This window comes from Capra hircus, chromosome 23 (genome assembly GCF_001704415.2).
Source record: "Capra hircus breed San Clemente chromosome 23, ASM170441v1, whole genome shotgun sequence".
In the NCBI taxonomy this organism is placed as follows: Eukaryota; Metazoa; Chordata; class Mammalia; order Artiodactyla; family Bovidae; genus Capra; species Capra hircus.
Window position 1 is genome coordinate 28704080 of NC_030830.1, and position 25413 is coordinate 28729492.

General features: G+C 44.6%; 1 protein-coding gene across 2 annotated transcripts in view; it reads left to right on the forward strand.

The window, feature by feature from the left end:
* ADGRF5 (adhesion G protein-coupled receptor F5) overlaps nucleotides 5446-25413 on the forward strand; it is a 113147-nt gene continuing 93179 nt past the window's right edge. Inside the window, exon 1 of one of the 2 annotated variants that reach the window (XM_005696376.3) lies at nucleotides 5446-5653. The gene's annotated coding sequence lies outside the window, so the exon portion shown is untranslated. Of the gene's footprint in view, nucleotides 5654-24617; nucleotides 24680-25413 lie in introns of those variants that run through there. The other variant, XM_005696377.3, reaches the window with a different exon arrangement.

The window sequence follows — 25413 nt, forward strand, 5'->3', positions numbered from 1 at the left end:
AGTCTGACATGACTGAAGCGACTTAGCAGCAGCAGCAGTGTGAGTTTCTAATTTCCCTCAAAATGCTCAGAAGTATATGAGAATTCCTAGTTTTCCAAAACACCTGGATTTATGTCTTCCTTCTTTCCTTCCTCCCCCTCTCCCCGACCTCTTTCTTTTATTTTTCTCTCTTCTTTCCTCCCCCTTTCTCTTTTTCTTTCTTCCTTTCTCTCTCTCTCCCTTCCTCCCTCCCTCCATCTCTTTCTTTCTTTCTCTCCCCTCTCTTTCTCTTCCCTCCCTCCTTCCTTTTTCTGTCCCTCCCTATCTCTTTCTCTTTCTGTCTTAATGTTTTCTAACACCTTTATTTTCCATGGGAGCATGTGACCATGGTCTTATTTAAGGCAAACAATCACTTTCCAAGAACAACCCTGCTGATCTTTCTTGTATGTGTTCTCTCCTTGACAGTGTTGATATTATGGAACACACACTTCCTCTTTACCCCTCAGTGACATAATGAAAGTCATAGAGCTCCTCAGTAGTCCCCTCTCAGCGTTCCATCTTCAATGACAAGTGTGATATAAGTAGTTGACAATGACTTAAAAAAGGCTAATGGAACATGACTAATTTCACCTCCAGTGTAGGTGGAGCCAAAGCTGGTTGGACTGACTTTCTATTCAGGAGACTTTTTGAGCTCGTGCAGAAGGAGCCCTGTATTTCCAGGAAGTGATCTCTGAGTATCCAGCAGATCACACCTGTTCTGTTACTTGCCATGATTGTTTGTGTCTCCCAACTCAGGAACCATTCTTCCCAGGAAAACATACAAACTTCCACATTGAGCTCTTAGGTGTGTTATTCTGTTCCTTCAAAAAATAGAATCAATGACAAATTAACTCAAAAGCGAAAAACAAAACAAAACATAAAAGCCTGTATGTAGACCTGCTTATCTGGCACCAAGAGCTTTAGGGAGCAGACTAGATTGATTGCCTAGAACATTCCTTAAAGATAAATCATGTTATGTCTTTAATATTAAAAAACTTAAACTAAAAACACAACAGGTATCAAAATTAAACAAAAAAAAAACCACACAAGTATACTGATGGCAAGATATTTCTGAATGGTTGTATATGTGATGGCAGTCTCTGAAAATAGTGTGTTAAAATTTGTCAAATACCTGAAATATATGCACTTTGCTTTTCAAGGTCATCTTGCCTCCAAGTAACTAGTTTCATTAGGTCCAGGCATCACTGCTTTTCCCTTGCCCAGAAAACCCGCATCCAGTTATGTTTTGTAATATCTCACTTTGAACTTCCCCAAATTCTGCCCTTCCTGGAACTCTGTATCCTCCTAACGGTTCAACTGAAGCAGTTCTGCCATTTACTATCATAATCAACTTCATTCATGCTTCATTCACAGTCAGCCTCATACTTCATTCTTTCTCTGTTTTTATTTTACATACTCAGGGAACATACAAAATTAAGCAAAATATCGAAGAAAACAGAGTTCTGCCCCTGTAAATTTCAAACATGACTTACTTCACTGATTATCACCTGACTTCTGTTAAAAGATCATTTTCAAAAGGTGACATCATCAGTCTCATACAAATATAAAGCACGTGACAAAGGTTTTATTTAGCTCATCTATTAATGAAGGGATGGTAAGTCCTGAAAGCTCTTTCACAAACAAATCTCAAGAGTAGGTCTATTAGTGCAGGCAAATCAGGAACACTAAACTGAATTGGCTCATAGACGCAAAATTGACTCATATCCTATAGAACATTTGTATTTCTATGGACAAGAATCATCTGTGTTACTATCAGAATTATAAAACAGCCAAAATAATCGAAGATATAGACCCCCTATAGATTCAAAACCTCACACAGGGTCTGCAACAATACTTCGTGTTCTGTTGACAGGACACTCAGTCATCTTTTCACCTTTTCACATCTTTCACTATGTTTCTCGACTATTCCACTTTCAGTGAAAGTAACACCCATTAATTAGAAACAAAATTGAGAATCCATGAAGAAAATTCAAACTGTTGGTTTAAGGAATATCTTTGCTTTATTATAGATCTCTGTTGCTTTTGTTTAGTTGCTAAGTCATATCGGAATATTTTGTGACCCCATGGACTGTAGCATGCCAGACTCCTCTGTCCATGGGATTTTTCAGGCAAGAATACTGGAATTGGTTGCCATTTCCTCCTCCAGGGGATCTTCCCAACCCGGGGATAAAACCCGTGACTCATGTGTCTCCTGCATTGGCAGGTGGGTTCTTTACCGCTGAGCCACCTGGGAAGCCCCTTATAGGTCTCTACATATACTAAATTACAGTTAACTGCACAAAACTAGATCGTCAGAATAATACACCTTTACCTTATCTTTATAAGTATTATGTTATACATCTCTGCTACTACAGCTTTGTTCTCCAATCCAACAACCTCAGCTGAGGCTTCTCAGTTAAACACAGCCCTTATATTTACACGAAGTGACCTTTTGGTCCAGAGAAACCATGAGAAGTAACCAGAATACACAAATACAGGCTCAGAAATTCTAGCAGGAACATTGTCACGAAGTATTCACAATCGTGAAAAGAAAAATAATTCTGTGACTTTCAAAAAGTTCCCAGACCCAGGCAAAAAACAGAAGCTAATTTCTGTGTCCTAACAGCTACTCTGTGGCACATCCCGGACTCTCTTCTGCCCTTTGGGTTTTAGGAAACATGGGTTTGACTTATTTGTGAGCATAGGAAAGGCACTGGGGAGTCATGTAGAGAACAAGGAGTTCTAGATACTTCTAGAGGAGAAGACGACCTGGATAGTCACCCCTCCCCCCTCCCCCATCCCTCCACCCCCATTGTTTTCAAGCCTTCATTGGACTCTCCTGTTTCTTCCTGCCTCTCCATTTTTACCTGTCTTCCTCCCTTCCTTCCACCATCCACCTGCTTCTTCCCTCTTTTCCTTTCCTTCCCTTTCCCATTTGGCATCACCTCCAACCTCTTCCCATTTTCCTTCACCCTTTCTTACTAACTTAAGTCCCCCTCCTCTTGGCATGTCCAAAGCTTCATTTTCTGAATAGGGATCATTTCCTACTCCTAACACAGTCCCTATGGGAATGGGGATGGACAGCCCATGGCAAACTGTGGCATTTCAGTAACTGTTCAGCAATAACCCTGCCATATTGCCCATGAAACCACTCCACTCTGTCTGCCTGAATTTAAACGGTAAAACCATAACAACAATCTTATGTTTTCCTCTGAGTCATATGTTTTCCCCTTTTCAAAAAGTGGAGCTCTGTAATGAATAATGCTCCTCCTGCTAAATCTCATCTTACACAAATCATGCCTTTCCAAGTCCTAGGCTTAGGATAGATGCTGAAACAGACACCTTCATGATTTTATCAAGATTACAAGCGGGAGATGGGACAAGTGACAGACCTTCAGTGCCTTAAGCTGTGAGTGCTCGGAGAGAGAGAAGCATGGTCACCTAAGGATGAACACCAAAGGGGTCCAGCAATCCGAAAAGGACTTTCTAGAGGACTTGATATTCGAAGGTTTAGGGGTGTGTAGAGGGCATCCTTCATAAGAAGATTTCTAGGAGAGGAGAGGGGTGGAGAGGGAGGGAAGGAGAAGAGTGTGAGGAGAAAGAAGAGGATTAGGGCTCCGAGTCAGGTGGGAGAGGACAGCCAGTGCTGGTCCTGAAGGCATTGTGAGCCCTGTTCAAACATTCGGGCTTTCTCGTTAGGCTGCTGAAAGATTTTAAGCTTCAGATCATTTCACAAAGACAGAAATTGAGAGGTTGCTCTGACTTCAGGAGGGCTTCCCCTGAAGCAACTTAACATGCACGCACTGACTTCAGGGAAAAGAATGGATGAGGGCAAAGCGGTGGACCAAAGAACATCCAGGAAACCACTGGGGATTTTAGCTCAGGGATGTGTCTGTGGTCTGTGCCTGCTCACATCCGCAACCCAGCCTCTGCCGCTTTGCACCAGCTTCTGAGTGCCCTGTCCTTCAAAGTCTGGCTGTCGCTCCTCAGAACGAAATAGCCAGAGTCCAGCCTCTTGATGACAGAACTTATTAGACCCAGCATGCCCACGGTTCCAACCTTCCAGCTGGACACTACGGGATCTTTCCGAGGAGAACCCCTCCCCTACATCCTCTGCTTTAGTTCCTCTCCAGAGTGCCCAGATAATTGTATTTCATGCATATTTCCTGAGTTTTTCAGATGTTAAAAACCACCACCAAACAGAGGAAATTAACTACATGTTGATCATGAGCACTAGCCCTGGGACCTTCCGGCACCTAAGCTTAATGTTAACCCCTGTGACCCTGTCCTGTTACCTCATCACCAGCCAATCAGAGAACTGTTCTCCAGTTATCACACATTCTTCAACCTCACTCCTCATCCGGGCTTTAGAAATGCTTTGCTGAAACCTTTTGTGGAATGTAGGATTTGGGGGGTGTGTGCCCCTTGTTCCCCTCCACGGCCCTGCAATTAAACCTTTCTCTGCTCTGAAGCCTGATGTTTCAGTTTGGTTGGCCTTAGTGTGTTTCAAGCACATGAACTTGTGGTTGGTGACTCTAAGGTAGATGGGCCTCATGGAGATACTAGCTACACAAGCCACAAACGACTCCCCTCCTCAGAAGGGTCTCCCACTTGGTTTAAAGATCTGCTGTTACCGTCTCAAAATTCTTTTTTTTCTCAATTTTTTATTATTTCGGACCTGCCACATAATATCTTAGTTTCCCTACCAGATTGAACCTGTACCGCCTGCAGTGAAAGCAGAGTTTTACCCACTGGACCACTAGGGAAGTTTCCCCATTTCAAAATCCCTAATTTTTGAAGGAGCCTCACATTTCCATTTTCCACTGAACCCTACCAGCTATGTAGAGAGGAGTCCTGTTGCTAGCAATCTATAGATATTAGCCCTCAGAGAATTCTTTAAACCCTAGGGGAACATGGCCAGAGAGTTTGAGGAAGTGTTCCAGAATTAGACACAGACTGTCATCAGCGTTTCCAGGGTCAGAGCTAAAGGGGTCTGTCCCTCACTGGCAAGCCAACCCTTCCCAGGCCCGTTCCCGCCTGCCTCTGACCAATGGCTCCACATCACGGCATCTGGAATGCGGCCAGAAAATTCTTCAGCTCTCTACAAGAGGATGAGGACATTCTTGACTTTTGCAGAGTTAAACACTTGGAGAAACTTCAGGAAGAAAGCACTTGGTGCAAGGTTAAGCTAGCTGGCCCACCAGTCCTGCAAATTTTCATTTCCACGATTCTTAGCATGTTTATTCTCTTCTTGCCAATGGCCAAAGGACACGTTTAAATGTCTTATTTCCTCCAGGGAGCCTGGAGAGAAGCAACCAGCACCTAATACAGGAAATCGTGAAGAGATTTAACACAGGCTCCTGTATAACTTCCCTTCCCCCAGCCTCCGCCCCCACCTCCAGCCACACTGAGTCTGTCGGCTTCTTCCTGCAACAGAGACTAGACGGCAGTTCACCTCTGCTCCCTGAGGTCCCTGTGAGTCCGAGGAGCTGGAGTCTGGTCTTGGGAAAACCCCACCCTCCCACAGCTGATATTGAACCGGAGGTGCTTCAGTGCCACCTTCCCAAAGTGGTTCTTTGGGGGCTTTCCAATACAGGATTAAATTTCAGAAGCCTGCAAAGCACAGAAGAGAAAGGTGGGTTCCTGTAAGGATTTTTTTGTCTTGTTGACTGTGAACCAGGCTGTTCTGAATTGCGTGTCCACATGGCTTTTCTCGTAGGCTGTGTGTTTTCAACCTGTGTATCTGGTTGAGGCTTATTCATTTATAGGAATGTGGAAGGAAAAGAGTGAGAGGGGAGAAGACCTTTGGGGATTTTAAATTTGTGCATCTTTGGATAAAGAATGCTGCCCAGCAGAGTACCTAGAACACGGAGCTGAGTCTTCTTCCCTTTGGAGAGAAATCTCATGAGAAGTTGCATTTGGAGGCTTCAATATAAAGTAAAAAAGTTTACCACCTGCCTTTCCTTTACAGCAATATAAACCCCTCCTTAGATTTTCTTTTTTTTTTTTAGTCCTTTCTGAGTTTTGTTCCTTTCAGTTAAAGATGTCCTAGGGGATTTTCTGACACAAATATAAATAGGTGTTTCTAATTTGGGGTGCTATTGAGTTATAAGAAATAAACAAGCACTGTGTTCAGGATCTGGTGGACTGCCGTGTTGTTTTCCAGAACTTGCTGTGAATCAATTGTTCTTCCTGAAGCTTCCTGAAGCTAGATGCAAGTGCCTCTCAAGTGATGGCTGAGAAAGCTAATTTTATTTGCTCTCTTGTGATTATCGTCTACAGGATCCTGTTTCCCTTGTTGTTGTTTAGTCACTAAGTCATGTCCAACTCTTTGCCACCCCATGGAGGGTAGCCTGCCAGGCTCCTCTGTCCATGGGATTTCCCAGGAAAGAATACTGGAGTGGGTTGCCATTTCCCTCTCTAGAGGATCTTCCCGACCCAGGGATTGAACTCTTGTCTCCTGCATTGGGACACAGATTCTTTACCAGTGAGCCACCTGGGAAGCCTTGCTCCCTTTAGCTGGTTGCTTTTTCAGTCCTTACTGGGGCTTGAGATGATGTGTCCACTGAGACCCAAAGCAGGGGTTGAGGTAGGGGGCGGTTGGTCAAGGTTTATTCAAGTAACACTACACACAGCATGTTTCTATGATTTTTTTTTTTTTTGCCTCTTATGTTTTTATTGTTTCATTTTTGTCCTCATAAGCAACTCTTTCTCTAGGAGAAATATTTTATAGTAAGTCCATAAAATATCAGTCAACTTACACCTGTTTATTTGAACGTTGACAGTTCTTTCCTTTACAGCTCTTTTCTTTCCTGAACTTTATTTCTTTCAGGTGCTGAACATTTCTTGCCACTTTTGCATTTCACCCCAGCCACAGTCTCCTTCCATTCTGTTCTCCATACTCTGCTATAGGGTTCTTGGGAAAATGCAATTCTGATAATGTCACTTTTCAGTGAAATACTTCCATTGCACCCCACTGCTTTTAGCCTTGCTTCCTATAAGGTTGTCCAGGGACTGGCTGCCTCAGGACAAGCTGCAAGGGCAGCTTGTTAGAGATGCTAGTTTTCCATCCCCTCCCAGACTGACAGAATCTGCATTTTAACCAGGTCCCTGTGTAGTTCACATGCACTAAAGTTTGTGAAGCCCCAGCTTAAACTCTGATCATTATCATCCTGCCAGCCTTACCTCTCACTCCTGACTTTCCAGCTGTATCCAGTACCTTATAAATACATGAGAGCTCTGCTGCCTGTCAGTGTCTAGGTGTGCACTTCTCTCTGTCCCCAACAACTTCATTCATCTTTTCCACCCAACTGCTCATTGCAGGCTGATTCTCCACCTGCCTCATCCAGTCCACCTTATACTAAGTGCGCCTCAAGTCTGTGATTTTATGGCACTTAGCAAAATGCTTCTGCCATAGCCCTTAGTACATTAAATGATGGTTGCTAGGTTTATTTTCATCCTTGAGGAGTTACTGGTCATTGATTTCTGAATGCATAATCCTTGAACCAATGCCAGATACATAGCTTGTACTCAGTGTTTTTGAATTCATGAATGAATGGATGGATGGACCCATGAATGGATACATTGTCCCAAGAACCCCATATCTTCAGACTGAAATCTTGAGTTTGGAGTTTTCCAAGGAGATTGCCAATCTCTATAACATTTTCCCACACTCTCCTTTATGAAATTTGCTGGATTCTTTTCTTCACCACATACTTTGAGTACCTCCCATGTGCTATACCTTTTTGAATCTTTTTTTTTTTTAATTTCACCATGAATAGCTTCTCCTGGGAGGTGTTTCTCTATCAATGCCCCCATTCTCCACCACTCCATTCTCCGACTCTCCAAGATGGAGACTTACTCATTTTTCAGCAAATATGTATCGAACACCTTTCCCACACCAGTTCCAGTGTTACTCTCGAGGAATATGATGCCCGAAGACAGAGATGTGAGTCCTGCCTCCATGTAGTTGCCCATAGAGAGGGTGTGTTTTTTTATTTTCCTTGATCTTGCTGCTTCTCAAAAAGCCTCAAGGAAAACTGGAAGCCTCATCTCTAACCAAAGCTGGCACATCCAAGTAAAGACAGCAGGAGTTCGAAGGTAGAGTGATTTAGTTGAAAGAAAGTTGGGCTGTGTTTCAGCATCTGATTTAGTACACTACGTGCAACTCCCTTACCAAGTGACCTTGGGTGGGGCCACATCCATCTTGTGGACCTGGATTTTCTCAACTGGTGAACGAGACAGAGAGCGATAAAGGAAAAAAGCCCCTGTCTTCATGAGCGAACAGAGAAGATACTATCCAGGGACCCTATACACTCAGGTCTGTCATGTCACCAGAGGACTTGAAAAGCAGGGCTCGGTTGTTCCCTGGGTCAGACTGGCAAAGAGGAGATCTTAAGGGAGTCATTTCATATGCCCAGGGCTTAGTCATTACATTGTCCTTGTCACCTTCCACGGAACACAACGAGGCAGTGGCTTCCAGGGAGCAGCACCCTGCAGCTTTGAGGAGTCCACTTGGCATTCGCTGTTGGGTGGAGAGCTGGTTTGAAGTAGGGCAGCTGAGGAGGGAGGTAGTGTCATCCTCAGGCAATCTCTGCTTTTGGAAAGCAGCCAGGAGAAGGGAAGGAAGTAGCTCCACCAAGTAGTGCGCGAAAAATCCAGGAACCTATGAGATGCGGAACAAAGAAGACATCCCGGACCCCAGCTGTGTGCGGCATGGCTGTGAAGACTTCCGTCCTGATTACATTGGGTTTTTTCTAGTTTGTGTTCATTTCACCTAGAATCAGAGGTTGGGAGCCAGCCTTGGTTTCCTTTGTCCCCAAGCTTTGTACCTGCGTGGAGTGCATACACAGCTGGGAGGAAACAAATACTTTCTATTTGTTCTCCAGACACAACCACTAGGCTTAGGCTGCAGCAGACTCTTTAGGCATTTGCAAGGGACCACCCTTCCCCTGCCTGAGCCTTCCCTTCCTGCTCCATCATTGTGTGAAGCTTCCAAATGAAATGCCTTCCAGACATCCTGAGTTCCTTCTTGATTCCTATTCCTTGAGCATCTCTTTGCCTCAACATTTCCTGCACAACCACCTTGCCACCTAGCAGGCAAAGTACTTTCTGCCGGTCATTTCCTAGCCTCTCAAGTTAGCATTACACCTTGTAGCAACAGAAAAAAGAGGTTTGCCTGCGTGAGGTGTCATGGGTCTGTTGTGGGTCTCGGGATGTGTCTGAGATCAAGCTTGCCTGTACCGGATGAACAATTTTTTTTTTTTCATCAAAGGCATAGAGTGGGCTTAGAAAGAGGCAGACCCACTTCTGAATCCTCCATCTGCCACTTCCTTTAATAAGTGGTTATATATCGAGTCTTAGATTTCTTTCTGAAAATGCAGATAATATTTACCAAGCAAGGTAGTAAAGATTAGTCATTTATAAAGTACCGAATATGTTGCCTGAAAAAATAGATCAGATCTCAAAAGAGGAAGCTAACCAAGATGGTGAAAATGATTTAAAAAAAAAAAAGTCATGTGCAGAATAGTTGAAGGAACCAGGGGATATTTGGAGTAAGAAGTAACTCTTGTAGTCCACGAAAGTTAAAGTGTTAGCCACTTAGTTGTGTCCATCTTTTTGCGACCTCACTGACTGTAGCCCTCCAGGCTCCTCTGTCCATGGAATTCTCCAGGCAAGAACACTGGAGTGGGTTGCCATTCCCTTCTCCAAGGGATTTTCTTGACCCAGGGATCGAACCCAGGTCTCCTGCATTGCAGGCAGATTGTTTACCATCTGAGTCACTGGGGAAGCCCCGTAGCCCATGAATGCTGCCTTCAAATATTTAAAGGTGGTTGTGTGTGGGAAAAGTGGTCAACATGAGTGGAAATTAAAAGGTAAAAAGTCTTAGCTCACTGTACAGAACGATTTACCCACCATCAGAATTGTCTAAGCTGGGTAAGCTGCCTTGTGGCAGGGTGAACGCCCTGTTCTGGGCAGTATTCCAGGACCCTGGAAGCATGGCCGGGATGTTCCCAAAGGGATGCCTGCACTGGGTGGAGTGTGGATGATGACCTCAAGGTCTTTCCCGCTCAAATCTACTAAGAGCCTTGTGATATCAGGGTTCAAGTCCAAGCCACCAAATAAAGGTATACCAAAAAAAAATTATCAGGCTACAGAGTGCCTGAGGCTGCCTTTTGACTAGCTAGCTCTACCCAGACATGCTGCTAAGCTCTGTGATGCTTTTTAAATAGGTTCTTGGCAGCAACAATCAAAAGGTTCGACTTCCAGGAAAAAGAAAAAAAGAAACGAGAACAATGAGATGGGAAAAGTTCACTCCAAACCACTCTTCTTGGGTTACTCTTCAACTAGATTGTGGGTTACTCCTTGTGTTACAAACAGGTTTCTATTTGATGGCAAATTGCCACATTTTAGGATATTTTCAACTGCACTGGGGTCAGGCAAGTAATAGCAAGACTCAAATCTTTGTCCTTGATTTCTGTTCTATCTATAAAACAAAAGCACAGCAATATGACTATGTATTCTTTGTCATCCAGAAATCTATTTTTTTTTAATTTTTATTTTTAATTGGAGGATAGTTGCTTTACAACATTGTGTTGGTTTCTGCCATACAACAAGGTGAATCCACTGGAAGTATGGCTATTGCTGTATCCCCTCCCGTTTGAGCCTCCCTCCCACCCCTCTAAGTTATGCTGGAGCACTGGCTGAGCTGTATGCACTACACAGCAACTTCCCACTAGCTAGCTATTTTACGCATGGTAGAGCTACTCTCTCAATTCATCCCACCCTCTCTTTCCCCCTGCTGGGTCCACAAGTCCATTCTCTATGCCAGAAATCTAATTTTAAGAAGTGCAAAGTAAAGTAATGCCATCTTCTAAATTGCAGGGATTGTGAGTGCAGTATTTCCCTTTGGGGGGAAGAGGAGAACTGGCTGTAGCTGGCTGCCTGCTCTAAGTTCACCAACCATTATTTTCCACCCACCTTTCCTTTTCTGCTAAGTGAGCCACATAACAACAACTTTCTGCCAGCTAAGGACCTGGAGACTTTTATAAAAAGGAGAATTTAGCTTAGGCAGAGAAGGACCTGTACTCAGCATCCACTGCTCCCTAGGATGTTTTGCTCATACTTCATCCTTCTAGGACTCAGAAGAACTTTCTGGTCTTGTCATTTTTATCCCTCACATCTTTCCGCAGTCGCTTGGGCAGCATCTTGGCATGGTTTTCGTTTTCGCAGTCTTTGTTTTGAAATCTCAGGGAAAAGAAACTGTTGTTCTTTCAACAGAAGCGGACATCAACGGATGATGTGTTTTGTCAAATCGAAACAAAACTACAGTATATTTTATTTTCCAGGTTTACCTAGGTTTCTTGAAAACAATTTTAAAAAATCCTTTTGAAATATAATCAACTATGCAGGACAAAAATCAGAGAAATCCATGCAGAGCAGCATGTTTATTTTTAGATGCACATCAGCAAGCAGCACAGCATAGCAAAGCAACTGTCTAACGTCCAAACTAAGGCCCTGGGAATTTCCTCTAACAAGCCTGCGCTTCCGCGCATTGTTACAGTACAAAGGGCCGTGGGGGGCCTGAGTGCAGGGCTCCGGGTGACCCCGCCCACCGTGAAATCTGGACCCTGTCACTCCTTAGTCTACATGGTCCTCAGGGCCGGGGTCACTGTGCAGGTCGCCCCGGCAGCTCTGGGCACATTCAAATGAGTAGATGTGTATGCTTATTTCATCTAAAAATATCTCAGAGACCACTGATGGCGTTTCAGAAACAAAGGTTCAGCTTTCTATTTTTGGCTGTGGATCTCCTCAATCCTCACCCTTGTCGTGAAGTGGACTCTGGTCTAGCCCAGAACTGGGTTAGATTACAATTAATAAAGTGGTTTTAAAGCATATTTTGTATATATATATATATATATATATTTTTTTTAAGCATAGATGCCTATACACACAGCCCCAACACACACACACATACACACACACGAAAAGAAATCTGACACCTGAACCACCTAGATCTTTCATATTATCCTAGATTAGTTTCTGATTCTTGATTTATCTGCAAAATGGATGCAACAACATCCATTTTGGATGCAACACATCCTATTAGTTTGAGGAGAAATAACATGCAGCATTACAAATAAACTGACCCAAACTAGACTTCCACTTAAAGTTTTGTATTTTGGCCCTAATATACTTTAAGTTGACTCTAAGAAACTATTGTCAGAATCTCGGTTAGTGCTGGGTTAGTCGGTGGAAAGTCTTTCTTCTCTCTAAAGTGACATACAATTTGTTGTGTTTAGTTCCTAAGTCATGTCCAACTCTTTTGCCACCCCATGGACTGTAGCCCACCAGGCTCCTCTGTGCATGGAGTTCTCCAGGCAAAGAATACTGAGGCGGGTTCCCATTTCCTCCTCCAGGGGATCTTCCCTACCCAGTGATGGAACACACGTCTCCTGCATTGGCAAGCAGATTCTTTACCACTGAGCCACCTGGGTAGCCCTCTTGTAAGAATATTTGCCATCAAGTCTCCAGGGGTTTTTGTTGTTTGGAGGTTCTGCATGTTTTGCTTTTGTTTTGGTTTGGTTTGGCTTTTTGCCCTTGCAGAGGAAGAGTCCTCATTTGTTACTAAATGGACACACTATGCTTGGAGAGTTTTCAGGCCTTTGTCAGTCTCTCGCCACCCCGGGGAAGGTCAAGGCTGCCAAGCTCAGGGCTGTGTTGGGGATTACCAGGGAAGAGGAAGAGTGGGTCTCAGAATCACGAGCAGGGGTCCATACCTGCCCTGTGGGGTCTACTTTCTGCATACCAGCAGCCGCCTGTGAGGATGGGGTCCGGCATGATCAGACACCGCGGGGGACCTGCACAGAGAAACGCAGGCTCTGAGCCCGGATGAGATGGCTGGGCTTTTTAGGCAGGTGGACGGCCAGGCCACCTCCGGGCCCACAGATGCAGGAAAAGGTGTTCTAGTCCTTCGGTGAAAAACGTGCAAATGTTAGTAAAAAACGCCTTTATGGATTGTTTTGTTTGCAAGTGTTTATTATCAGACACTCCTCAGGGGTTCACAGGGCAGGTCGCGAATGTCCGAAGTAGGGCCTGGGAATTTCCTTCCACCAAGGCTGTGCTTCCTCTCTTTGTTACTCCTCAAAGGACAAGTGGAAGCATTGCTCGAGAGCCTTACTTAACCCTTTCTTCTGTCCGCCTGCCCCATCGCAGACAAATCCATTTCTCAGCCTTTGAAGAAGCAGAAAAATTGCAGACTTGGGTTGTGTGGGGACACCCACAGGTGCATATGCAGACAGGCTTGTATATATGTGTGTGTATATATGTATATGTATTTATGTGTATATATGTGTGTGTATATGTTTGTATATATGTGTGTGTGAATGTGTATATGTGTGTATATGTGTATGTACGTGTATATGTATATGTTTGTGTTTATACATGTATATGTTTGTATATATGTGTGTGTGTTTGTATATATGTATGTATATGTGTGTATGCATATGTATGTGTATATACAAGTGTGTGTGTGTGTGTCTTAGTCGAGAGGAGATAGATAATAAAGCATAAAACTTACTTCTTTTTTTAAAACTTTTTCTTTTTTATTGGAGTATAGCTGATTAACAGTGTTGCGATAGTGTCAGGGGGACAGCAAAGGGACTCAGCCATCATATATGTGTATCTATTCTCCCACAAACCCCCTGCCCATCCAGGCTGCCACATAACACTGAGGAGAGTTTCCTGCGTTGCACAGTAAGTCCTTGTTGGTTATCCATTTTAAATATAGCACTGTGTACTTGTCCATCCCAAACTCCCTAATTACCTCTTCTCCCAACCTCCCCCCTCCAACCATAATAAAACTTGCTTCTTTTTAAAAATTCTCTTTCAGTATTACTACATACACCCAGTCGTTGAAATTTCTACTTTATTTACCAAAACATACTTTCATAGTAAAAATGCTCACCCAATTTTAGCTCCCTGTCCCCAGAGCAGGCCCCTCCTAGGATAATGGTTGTTGTTCCCCTTTGGAGTCGGTAAAATGAGTGGAAAGATCTTTCATGAGCCAAGTTCTTTATGGAGCATAGGTCACCTGCCTGAACTCCACTAGGGACCAAGGGAAAGCAGAAGTTCTGCCTGTGAGAAAGTTCAAGCCCATCTGATGTATTTGTACCTGTCTGCGACACATACACGCATGCCTTGTAGTGGAAGTACAAAGCAGTCAGGGGACTGTGTGATCCAAGTCCAGGAAGATCAGAAGAGGAACCCAAGCCCTTGTGTAGCCAGAGATGCTATTATGATACCAGACACATTTTTCTGGTGACTCCATTGTCCTCAGCTCTCCAAGCACCAACACAGCCAAGTACACGCATACAGACACACATACACACACGGAGGACACACAATTCACTCTCAGGAGACAGCTCTGCCATCTCAGACGAAATTGCCTCTCAACCCCAGCTTCACAAAAGTTCCTTCTTCCACATCCATCTCTTCTCATTCTTTTCCTGCCTCCAAGGAAGAGACAGGCCTTTGCTGCATCCAGAGCTTGGCTTTAACCCCATGTTATCTCCCAATAGGCTTTTCAGATGGCACAGTGGTAAAGAACCTGCCTGCGAAGGCAGGAAACACAGGAGATAAGGGTTTGATCCCTGGATCGAGAAGATCCCCTGGAGAAGGAAATGGCAACCCACTCTAGTGTTCTTGCCTGAAGAATCCCATGGACAGAGGAGCCTGGTGAGCTATAGTCCATGGGGTCACAAAGAGTCAGACATGACTGAGAACACACACACCCACTCACCCTCCCAATGGCATCACTACCTCACTACACTCTCCTCTGATTGGCTCCTCCCACTGTCATTTAAACCTGCGTAGGACCATCTCGTGGCAGAACCTTTACTGACCACGCAGCTACTCTTCATCTTCCCTTCCTCCTCACCATGAAATGCAAGAAAGAACTGTTGATGTTCACGTCCTGTGTCATAATTAACTACTCAACCAGCAAACAGCTCTGTTCTGTCTCCTCATCTCCATGACTTCCAAGACTCTCTGAGACCTTCATGCCTCCAAGCCCACCTCACTGCCTTGTCTACAGCATGTGACCTTGTGGACTACACCCTCTGTGCTCTCCTTCTGCCTTCTGGGGTTCCAGAGTCTCTGAGTTTCTAACTACTCAGTTTTCTTTGCAGGTTCCTTTCGCCTACTGTTCCTGCCACTCCCCAATGGCCACAATCTGGACCACCTTCCCTTCTCCATCTCCATCACCCCCCTGCTGAAATTCACCTCTCTGTCCAGAGTTCTCTTTTCTCCCTTCACTGTTAAGTAAACTATTGATCATCCAAGGGCTCAGGCACTCAGTCCATGTTCGACTCTTTGTGACCCCACGGACTGTAGCCCTCCAGGCTTCTCAGTCCATGGAATTCTCTAGGCAAGAATACTGGAGGTCTTCCCGACCCAGGAATCGAACCTGCGTCTCTTGCATTTCCTGCCTTGGCAGGCAGATTCTGTACCACTAGCACCACCTGGAAAGCCTTCATTGATCATCCAAGTCTGCCTGAAATGCCACTAGATTACTTCCTTTTTACATGTCTCTCCATCCATGAGCTGACTTGTCCTCCAGGCATCCTCTCAACCCTTCCTTATAGTGCCTTTCGTATTTGTATTCTCAGTAATTGTTCCCATACACTTATTTCCTAGAACATAGAGATGCTTCCTCATTCATCTTTGTATTCCTCATCCCCAGCACAGCTCCTGGCACATTGGGTTTTTCACTAAATTATAAACAGTGGAGGATGTCAAAGGGTCATTTAACAGACACTTTAGTGAACTTGTCCCTAAGTTAAATAACAGTAAATGTAAATGGCTTTACTCTTTGGGGATAAATGGTATTAGTAAATTTTTATTTAGATATATATTTAAATTTTAAAAGTGCAAAAATTATATTTGAATGTAATTTTTAAAGTTAAACAACTCACATTTAGACTACTAACAATATTTCACTTTTCTTCAAGATGGAAGTTAGAATCGTGAGCACCTCCTATTTGAGTGTTCAGCCTCTGTTTAAAAGCAGAAAGGAATGACAATTTGGATTTCTTGTCGGATTAAATTTTCCCTCAGGGAGAATGTCTGAATGTGTCATGAATGACGCTGAATTTTCATGCACCTGAAGTGGGGTTGCCATGGTGGAGCAGGGCTAATATTTTGCCAAGGTTTTGCCACTTCACTATGCAGCTGGCATTACGTAAAGTTTCCCCAGCTGCACCTGCAGGTCTTTTGAAGCCACGGAGATGGATTTGCTGAATTGTTTGAAACAGAACCAGGGGCAGCCCAGGAGAATCAGCCTTATCACTGAGTCAGTACCAAATCTACTCAAGGTCCTGTCTCCCAGGAGCTCAAATGCATGGGTGGGTCTCAGAAGGTCGGGCCAGAGGCTCATCCAACTCTGGGTGGTGATAGTATTCTACCTCCTCTCTGGGGCTATGAAGAGGAAACATAGGAACTGCTATTTATGTTGAAAAATGTCATTCCTTTAAATCTCTACATTAGGTTTTTGTAATAATGCATGTAAAATATTAGTACAAAAGAGCAGGAAACGGCAGGTAAAATATGAGCCATAGGTAGCATGGTTTGTCCAAGTATGGTTGAGAGATGGCTGGAGCACTGGTCAATATGCAGATTGCCAGGCTCTACCTAGATCTATGAAATCAAGGAGGAATGTGGGGCAGGAAGCAGGAAGTAGAGTTGAGCTGGGGAATCCACATTTTTTTAACCAGCACTTTAGATGGTTCCTCTGAAGTCTGATGGACATTTTATTATGCATCAATAACAATATATAGGAAACACCTGGCAACCTGTGTTTAGAAAAGTGTCTACACTGGGCAGGTCGTGCAATGGTAAAGAACCTGCCTGCCAGTTCAGGAGATGCAAGAGATGCTGGTTTCATCCTTGGGTCAGGAAGATCCCCTGGAGGAGGGCATGGCAACCCATCCTAGTATTCTTGCCTGGAAAATCCCAGGGACAGAGAAGTCTGTAAGGCTACAGTCCACGGGGTTGGAAAGAGTCAGACACGTCTGAGAGCACACATGCGTGTGCACACTGGGCACCCCGACCTTCTGTGCACCCCACTGGGGAGCTTAATGATTTTGCCATCGGGGCTCATCTTTGATGCAGTATGCTTCCTGCTGAATGTGTGGCCCTTTCATGGGCTCCAGGTTTGGAAGAGAATCCTGTACCGTTCTGTAGCACCCTTCACACTGTCATTTTTAACAATTTGTGTGTTTATGTCTTGGCAGCTTGTCTCAGCATGATATATTATAGAAGCAAGAGCTGGATTTAGGATTTGGATCTACCCCAGATTCTTCCATTTCTTTGATCGCCAATCTATGTCATTCTTAAATGAGACTTGACAAGTTGATTAACCTTTCCAAGCTTCCCTTTCTCAAGCGGGAATAGCTCACCAGCTCCTAGCTTATTGTGAAAATTAAACATCATGCACACAGTTTTTTTAAAGGCACTCAGCACAGACCCTGTGACAGAGTGGATTCTCAGCAAGAGAGAGCAATTGAAAATAACAACAAATGAACAAGCTCCCACTGCATAGCACAGAAGACTGTATTCAATATTCTCTGATAAACTATAATGGAAAAGCATATTTTTAAAAAGAATGTCTATGTATATATTAAATATATGTATAACTGAATCACTTTGCTGTACAACAGAAATTAACAACATTATAAATCAACTATATTTCAGTAAAAAAATAACAACAAAATTTCATCAACACCAACCACTCAGGAAAAGAGATTAAGTAATTTGTCCAAACTTACTTAGCCAGTAAGTGGTAGAACAAGGACGTAAACCAAGGTAGCCAGGTGCCACAGCCCATGTCCTCAATATTTTATAGCAATCCTAATAATGTGCAACCTGGGGAGTCATTATTAACAAACAGGAAATGAGCACCAGACTATAGTGTGTTATGTGCCAGGATATAGCAGTAGACAAACAAGGCCCTTCCTTGGACATGAGGGTGGGGCCAGGAAAATCAAAGGATAGAAGAAGAGCTCACAGATCTTTTTGATGCAGTTCAGGAAATGCCTTGATGGAGGCAAGTGACAGGCAGAGGTGTACACACAACTAGGAGTCAAAGCAGCTTCTTGCCTGGAATGACGTTGACTTGGGCCTTGAAAGACAATGGGCATTAGACCAGTGAAAATAGGGGAAGAGGGCAGTTCTAGGCAGAGGCTGGAGAACATGCTGCTGGCAGGGCACAGAGGAGGGTCAGAGAGGGGAGAGTAAGAAGAGAAGAAAGTGATGGAGAAAAGTGAAGCTGGGAGGGTAGGCAGAAGCCCTAATGATTCAGGGTTTTAGCTGAAGACAATTGTATGTCAAGCTTCCCAGGTGGCTCAGTGGTAAAGAATCTGCCTGCCAATGCAGGAGATGCCGGTCAGTCCTGGGTTGGGAAGATCCCTGGAGAAGGAAATGACAACACACTCCAGTATTCTCACCTGGGAGATCTCATGGACAGAGGGGCCTGATAGGCTACTGTCCATGGGGTCACAAAAGAGTCGAACACGACTGAAGCAACCAAACAGCAACAGCAAATTGTACGTCACTTTAGAGAGAGGAGAGACTTTCCGTCAACTAACCCAGCAGCTGTCTCTCTGCCAGTGTTTCTCTAAATTTAGGCACAGCTTCTGATTCTACTGGCCTGGACCTGGAGACCAGACACCAGTACTTTCGCAAACTGAGAGGCACTATGGTAAAAGAATCATTTTATATCTCGGTGATTATGAAGCTTTCTTGTGCCTCAGAATCACCCCCTGCACATTTTTAAAGCACTGATATCTGGGTCTACTCCCAGAGTTTTAGATTCTGCAGGTCTGGAGTGGGCTCAAAAATTTGCATTTTTAGGAAGTTCCCTGGCAGTCCAGTGGTTAGGAGTCTGCACAAAAAAGCGTTTGCATTTCAAGCAAGTACCTAGGGAGTGTTAAAGCTGCCAATCTTCAGCACTTTACAGAGGAGAATCTCGGGGTGTGAAGCCAGGAACTTAGGCAACAGTACTTAGGTGATTCTTAAGCTGCTGATTTGAAAATTCCTCGGAGGAGGAATCACTGAAATCTCTTGTCTTCTTTGCTCTAATGCTTCTTTAACTTTTAAATATTTTCATAGTGTAAGAAAATCAAAGCCAAGTATTCCTGATATTCTGGGTCATTTTGCCCTATGCTGCTGTGCTGTGCTCAGCTGTGCCTGACTTTGCGACTCCATGGACCATAGGCCACGAGGCTCCTCTGTCCATTGGATTCTCCAGGCAAGAATACTGGAGTGGGTTGCTGTTCCCTTCTTCAGGAGATCTTTCCTCTCCAGGGATCAAACCTGTGTCTCCTGCATTGCAGGCAGATTCTTTACTACTGAGCCACCTAAGGAGCCCTCGTTTATGCTCTGTAAGTGGTCAAAATATGGTGACTTGGAGGGTTCTTCGGAATTTTAAAAATCCAAAATTTGAAACGTTTGTTTGCCAAGCAGGAAGTTTGTTTGCAAAGCAGGAAGTCACTTGCTGCGCAGAGCAAACACTCAGGTGGAGGGCATGCCCACTCCGAGGCTTTAGATGTGCGATTTTTGAGCAAGTTTCTCTCCATTTTTAGAACAGCTTGAATTTGAGTCTCCATGGAAAGGGCTGTGAATGTAGAAATGTGAGATGGGTGTCTTTGTGTGTGGTCAACCAGCTAAGTCAGGAAGAGGCTGGGAAACCCAAAGGCAATGAGAACAAGAAAAGTGAGGGCTTCCCTGGTGACTCAGATGGTAAACAATCTGCCTGCTAATAAGATTCAGGAGGCTCAGGTTTGATCCCTGGGTCAGGAAGATCCCCCGGAGAAGGGAATGGCAACCTACTCCAGTATTCTTGTCTGGAGAATTCCATGGACAGAAGAGCCTGGCAGGCTATGGTCTATGGAGTCACAAAGAGTCGGACATGACTGAGCGAGTAACACTTTACTTTTAAAAACCAAATCCTACCCAAACTACCTTTTTTAAATGCCATGGCCACAAACTAAATTTCTCACACCAAAGATTTGAAGAAAAATATTCGTGGCCAAAATAGCTAGTGGCCAAATTAAAACTCTTTAATACCAGTGAGTAATGAATCAAAATGAGGCTCCCAGGAACAGAAATAATTACAAATCATAAAAAAGCAAGTTGCGGTGAGGGTTTTATTACCAGTCTGGTGTCTTACGTTCCTCTCTCTGGAGCATTGAAATGCAAACACTTTTCTCAATATCTGGAAGCATCTGGAAATCTTCATTCGTCCAAAGAGGATTCAGCTCCATTAACTATCTCTATTTCATAAAGAACAAATGGACTAACTGTATGCTTTAAGGTTTTCCAATACTGCAATTTTCCAATTTTTGACCTTTGTTTAATAGGAAAATGAATTAATGGAGTTCCCCCGTTCCTTGGGGGCTTCCCTTGTAGCTCAGCTGGTAAAGAATCTGCCTGCAATGCAGGAGACCCTGGTTTGATTCCTGGGTCCAGAAGATTCTCTGGAGAAGGGACAGGCTACCCACTCTAGTATTCTTGGGCTTCTTTGGTGGCTCAGATGGTAAAGAATCCACCTGCAGTGCGTGAGACCTGGGTTTGACCCCTGGGTTAGGAAGATCCTCTGGAGGGGGGCATGGCAACCCACTCCAGTATTCTTGCATGGAGAATCCCCATGGATAGAGGAGCATGGCAGGCTACAGTCCATGAGGTCACAAAGAGTCAGACACGACGGAGCTACTAAGCACAGCACCCATTTCCTATCCTCACAATATATTCAACCTCTGATGTAAGTTACTTATGAATTTTAAAACAATGAGTTCAAAGGGAAGCTACTAAAAATAACTGACGTGAACTATGATTGTATGAAAAGGAAATCAACAGAAAACTACTTTCATTGAGTCCGAGAAACAATAAACTTTTATTGACTCGCTCTTTCCCCTCCATTTATTTAATTTGCACATAGGGATTTTAGTGGAAACTTTCAGGTACACCAGTTTGGTTGCCTAGTTACTTTGTGCTTCTGCGAGCTCACAGGCAGTGGGGTGCCTTCACATTTCCTGATGTTCCCCCTCAACACTTTTGAACCCACCTGGATTCCAGTCCCAGCTCAGCCCTCAGTTCAGTTAGTTCAGTTCAGTTCAGTTGCTCAGTCATGTCCGACTCTTTGTGACCCCATGTACTGCAGCACACCAGGCCTCCCTGTCCATCACCAACTCCCGGACTTTACTCAAACTCATGTCCACTGGTGATGCCATCCAATCATCTCATTCTCTGTCATCCCCTTCTCCTCCTGGTTTCAATCTTTCCCAGCATCAGGGTCTTTTCAAATTAGTTAATTCTTCACATCAGGAGGCCAAATTATTGGAGTTTCAGCCTCAGCATCAGTCCTCCCAATGAATATTCAGGACTGATTTCCTTTAGGATGGACTGGTGGGATCTCCCTGCTGTTCAAGAGACTCTCGAGAGTCTTCTCCAACACCGTGGTTCAAAAGCATCAATTCTTCAGTGCTCAGCTTTATAGTCTAACTCTCACATCCATACATGACTACTGGAAAAACCATAGCTTTGACTGGATGGACCTTTGTTGGCAAAGTAATGTCTCTGCTTTTTAATATGCTGTCTCGGTTGGTCATAAGTTTTCTTCCAAGAATAAGCATCTTTTAATTTAATTCAGCCCTGCTTGTGTTTAATCCAGATGCCTTGAACATGGCCATATAGCTGACCCTGTTTACTCATGATTCCTACCCATAGGAAAGAATCACTAGTTAAAGGAGGAAACAGTCTCTTTTGCTTTGATGATGTCTGAAAAACAAAAGGTGAATCACAGGGGGGAAGATAAGGGCCCCTGTGAAGACCTTTGTGGTGGAACATGGTAGGTGGTCTCTAGGATGACACTCCTCAGAGTGTAATTTGCATAAGAGTCACCTAGAGAATTTGTTAATGATTCTGGAGATCACCACCCCGAGATTCTGGTGAGAAGGCTTGAGAGTCCCCATCATTGAACCTCATGAGCTTATTAAGCATTCTCCCCATGAGGATCAGCCAGTCCAGGTGCTGATCGGTACCCACCAGGAGTTTCCCTCATATGGTATGAAGAGCAGTGGGCCCCAAGGTCTCACCACTGGCTTTGAGGTGAAGGAGAGGAGAAAGCTTCCCTCGACCTCTTAGAGTCACTGGCTCCGTCTGAAACTTGGACTGACAAAGGCAGGTGAACAGGAGGAAAGTATACACATTTATTTAATATGTTTCCCGTGACGATGACTCCTTTATGAAGAAATGAAGACCTGAAGAGACAGTTAAACCTGAGTGCTTCTGTGGTAGGGCTGGTGAAGAGTGGCGAGTGGAGGAAGACTAAGGAAGGACAGAGTGGGAGGAAGTGTAGGGAACTGGCGAAAGCTTAGCAAGCTTAGCAAGTCTTCTTTGCTCAGATTCTTCTCAGCATCCCTGGGGCAGAGAGAGGGCACCTCTCACATGAACGTCCTGTGATCTGCTTCAGAGTGGAAGGGCAAGGGAAGATCAGGGAGACTTTCCTGCTTCTGCCATTTTCCCAAACTCTCACATTCCAAATCCCAAGATGCCATCAGAATTCCATCAGAGAGCAACCCACCTCCCGTGGCCTCATCCCATCACTTCCCTTTTTGATGGCAGCCTCCAAAGTGGCTCATTATCACTGGCCACCTAGATGCCTGATAGAACAGAAGTTACAAAAATATACAAGCACCAGTCAACAGGTGGTAGGGTCTAAGGCCAGCAGAAAGCAGGGCAAGAGAGGAAGATGCTTTGAAGACATTCTGAGTATTGTCTTTCTAGTAAGAAGTTTCAAGAACAAGCATTGGAATTAGTTCTGCAGGGAAAGAAGTGCCTGGGTTTCCCAGACACACAAAATTTAATTATAAATCATGTTGACCCACAAACTACATGACGTAGAAAACATGTCTGGTTGTTGGTAATGGAGGATCACCTTGGAACTAGGATGGTAACTGAAGGAGTGCATTTAGCTTGGGAAGTTGGGATACACATTTGAAGGGCTGAGGGTGATAGGTTGACCTGCTTTGATTAATACAGATAAGAAAAATTGAGGATCCAGTGGAAAACCCAATAATAAGAGATTTGAACCAGTGAGGCTGGGGAGGGATGGCACAAGGGTTGGAAAGGGGATTTTGGGAAACATGTTAGAAAGAGTAGTGTGATGCCACCTCATCAACACACATGGACACACACACACACTCTTTATTACTTTTATGTTTCTACATAGCATGTTTGCCCATCTGATAAATAACTTATGTGTTTGTTTATTGTCAATATTACTGTACCTGTCAAGGCCACACCAGGAAAGAAACCACACTCTCAAAGGTTCATTGAAAAGGTGTAGGCTTTTAGTCAACAGGAGATTTGCAGCACCAGGAAGCCCTTGATCACCTCCTGTAGGGCAGGAAAGGGTCAGAGATTGGGGTGGGGTGTCAGAGAAGCCTGGCAAGACCTGTGGCTGTGGAAGAGGGGGTTCCCCAGAATCTGTGGCTGAGGATGGAGCAATGCAGCCACTGCCAAACTGTAGCCCAGCGAGGAGGGAGGGCAGCAGATCCCCAGCGCCGCTTTCCTCCCATCCTACCATCTCCTGCTGGGATCTCCTGCTCTCCCAGATGACAAGGTGCTACAGGGTGTGGAGTGGATCCCTCGGTGCACAAAGCCAGGCAGCGAAGAGGGGGGATGGACCGGGAGTCCAGCCAGCATGCTCTTTCAGCTGGAATGAAGCTCCTTGGGGACAGTTGTGTTCATTACCGCTTATCTCTAGGGTCTCCGTTAGTGTCTGGTGTGCAGGTTTTTAACAACGTCTGGTGAAGGAATGAATGATGCATGGCTTGGAAGAAGAGGCCTGGCATCTGATTATACACATATTATACTAGTAAGTTATCCAGAAGCCCACTTGGCCCACTTCTAAGTCTTGCTCTGTGAGCAGACACGTGATTCACAGTACCCCATGGGTCCCCATGCTGTACATCCAGCAGCACGACCACAGGTTCACGCTCCAGTGTCTACAGATGCTAGGAGCACAGGAGGGACTCACCCCCCAGCTAACTGCCCCCAGGCAGGACAGAAAGGCTTTTGGACATGGGCTGCTCTGGTTCTTGCATTCTCACGGAGTCAGAGGCTCTGAGACCAAGCATTCCAGACTGGCAGTAAAATGGGGATGAAAATCATTCATCCCTCCCAGAAACATGAAGCTTGGCTGGGCGCTGACCCACTGTCTGGCATGGTGTAAACACTTAGCAGTAGCTGTAAGGATTGTTTCACATCTCTGCTCCTGAGAGAGGCATGGGGCCTGCGGCAGAGGCTCTGTTTTCCGTGCTGGATCCTTGATCAGGCAGAGGGTCAGGGAGAAGAACAGGACAGCTCGTCCCAGAGGGGGCTCCACCCCATCCCCATGCAGGGCTTCCTGCTTCCTTCCTTCAGAGTTAAGTGGAGCGAAACTGGTTTCCCTTCTGACTTCCGGGTCAGTGCCACAGGCACACTTTTTTTCCTCCAGGTGGCCTGGGGAAATGCTTAGAAGAGTACTGAGAAAGAGACTGTGCCATTCTTCCTTCCTCAGGGTCAGGGAGATGTTTCCAGATGGAGACGAGACGAGAAGCAGGTAAGGGACTCCTGGAAGATGAGCTTCCCTTGGAGAAGATGGGCATTACCTTAGAGTCTGGGGATTCAAGTGGACTTCCTTTGCCAGAGGGTCTCCTCCACTTCTGTTTGCTGGTGCCAAATCCTTCCTCCAGCCCTTTGGGTCTGTATTTCTAATAGCACCGCTCCAAGCTAAAACAGAAGAGGCTAATAAAGACAGGATAGGTGACCCTCTAATACCAGTCTCCTGTAGTTGTGAGACAAGTTTACAAGACACTCTGGAATCCAGCGCACAAAGGTGGGTGGTGGGGAGAGGTTCCTCTGGGTTGCAGGCAATAAGGTGGTACATGTCTGGGGAGAATTTAAGATCAATAATGAAACAAACTAAACGTCTTTAAAAAACAAAAATGATCACTGTGAAGTGGCAATTCCAAACAATGTCTGACAAAATGCTCTTCCTAAAAAAATCGTTTGTTGGTTTAAGTTCTATATAATTACTATTATCACAGGCAAGTTTCCGTAATAGAGTCTAAGCTCCTAGTTACCATATTTGTATTACTTATCTTTTGATGAAGGTTGTGTTCTGCATAGAAGTTAATTCAGAAAACTCTGTCATATACTGGCTCCTGGCACACAGGGACTTTGCTAAATATGCTGGTTCCAAGAATAAGTTCCTGATGGTTTGGAACTGTCTGAGGTTGCTCCAAGTGCGTCTGCGTGTGTGTTAGTCACTCAGTGATGTCCGACTCCTTGCTA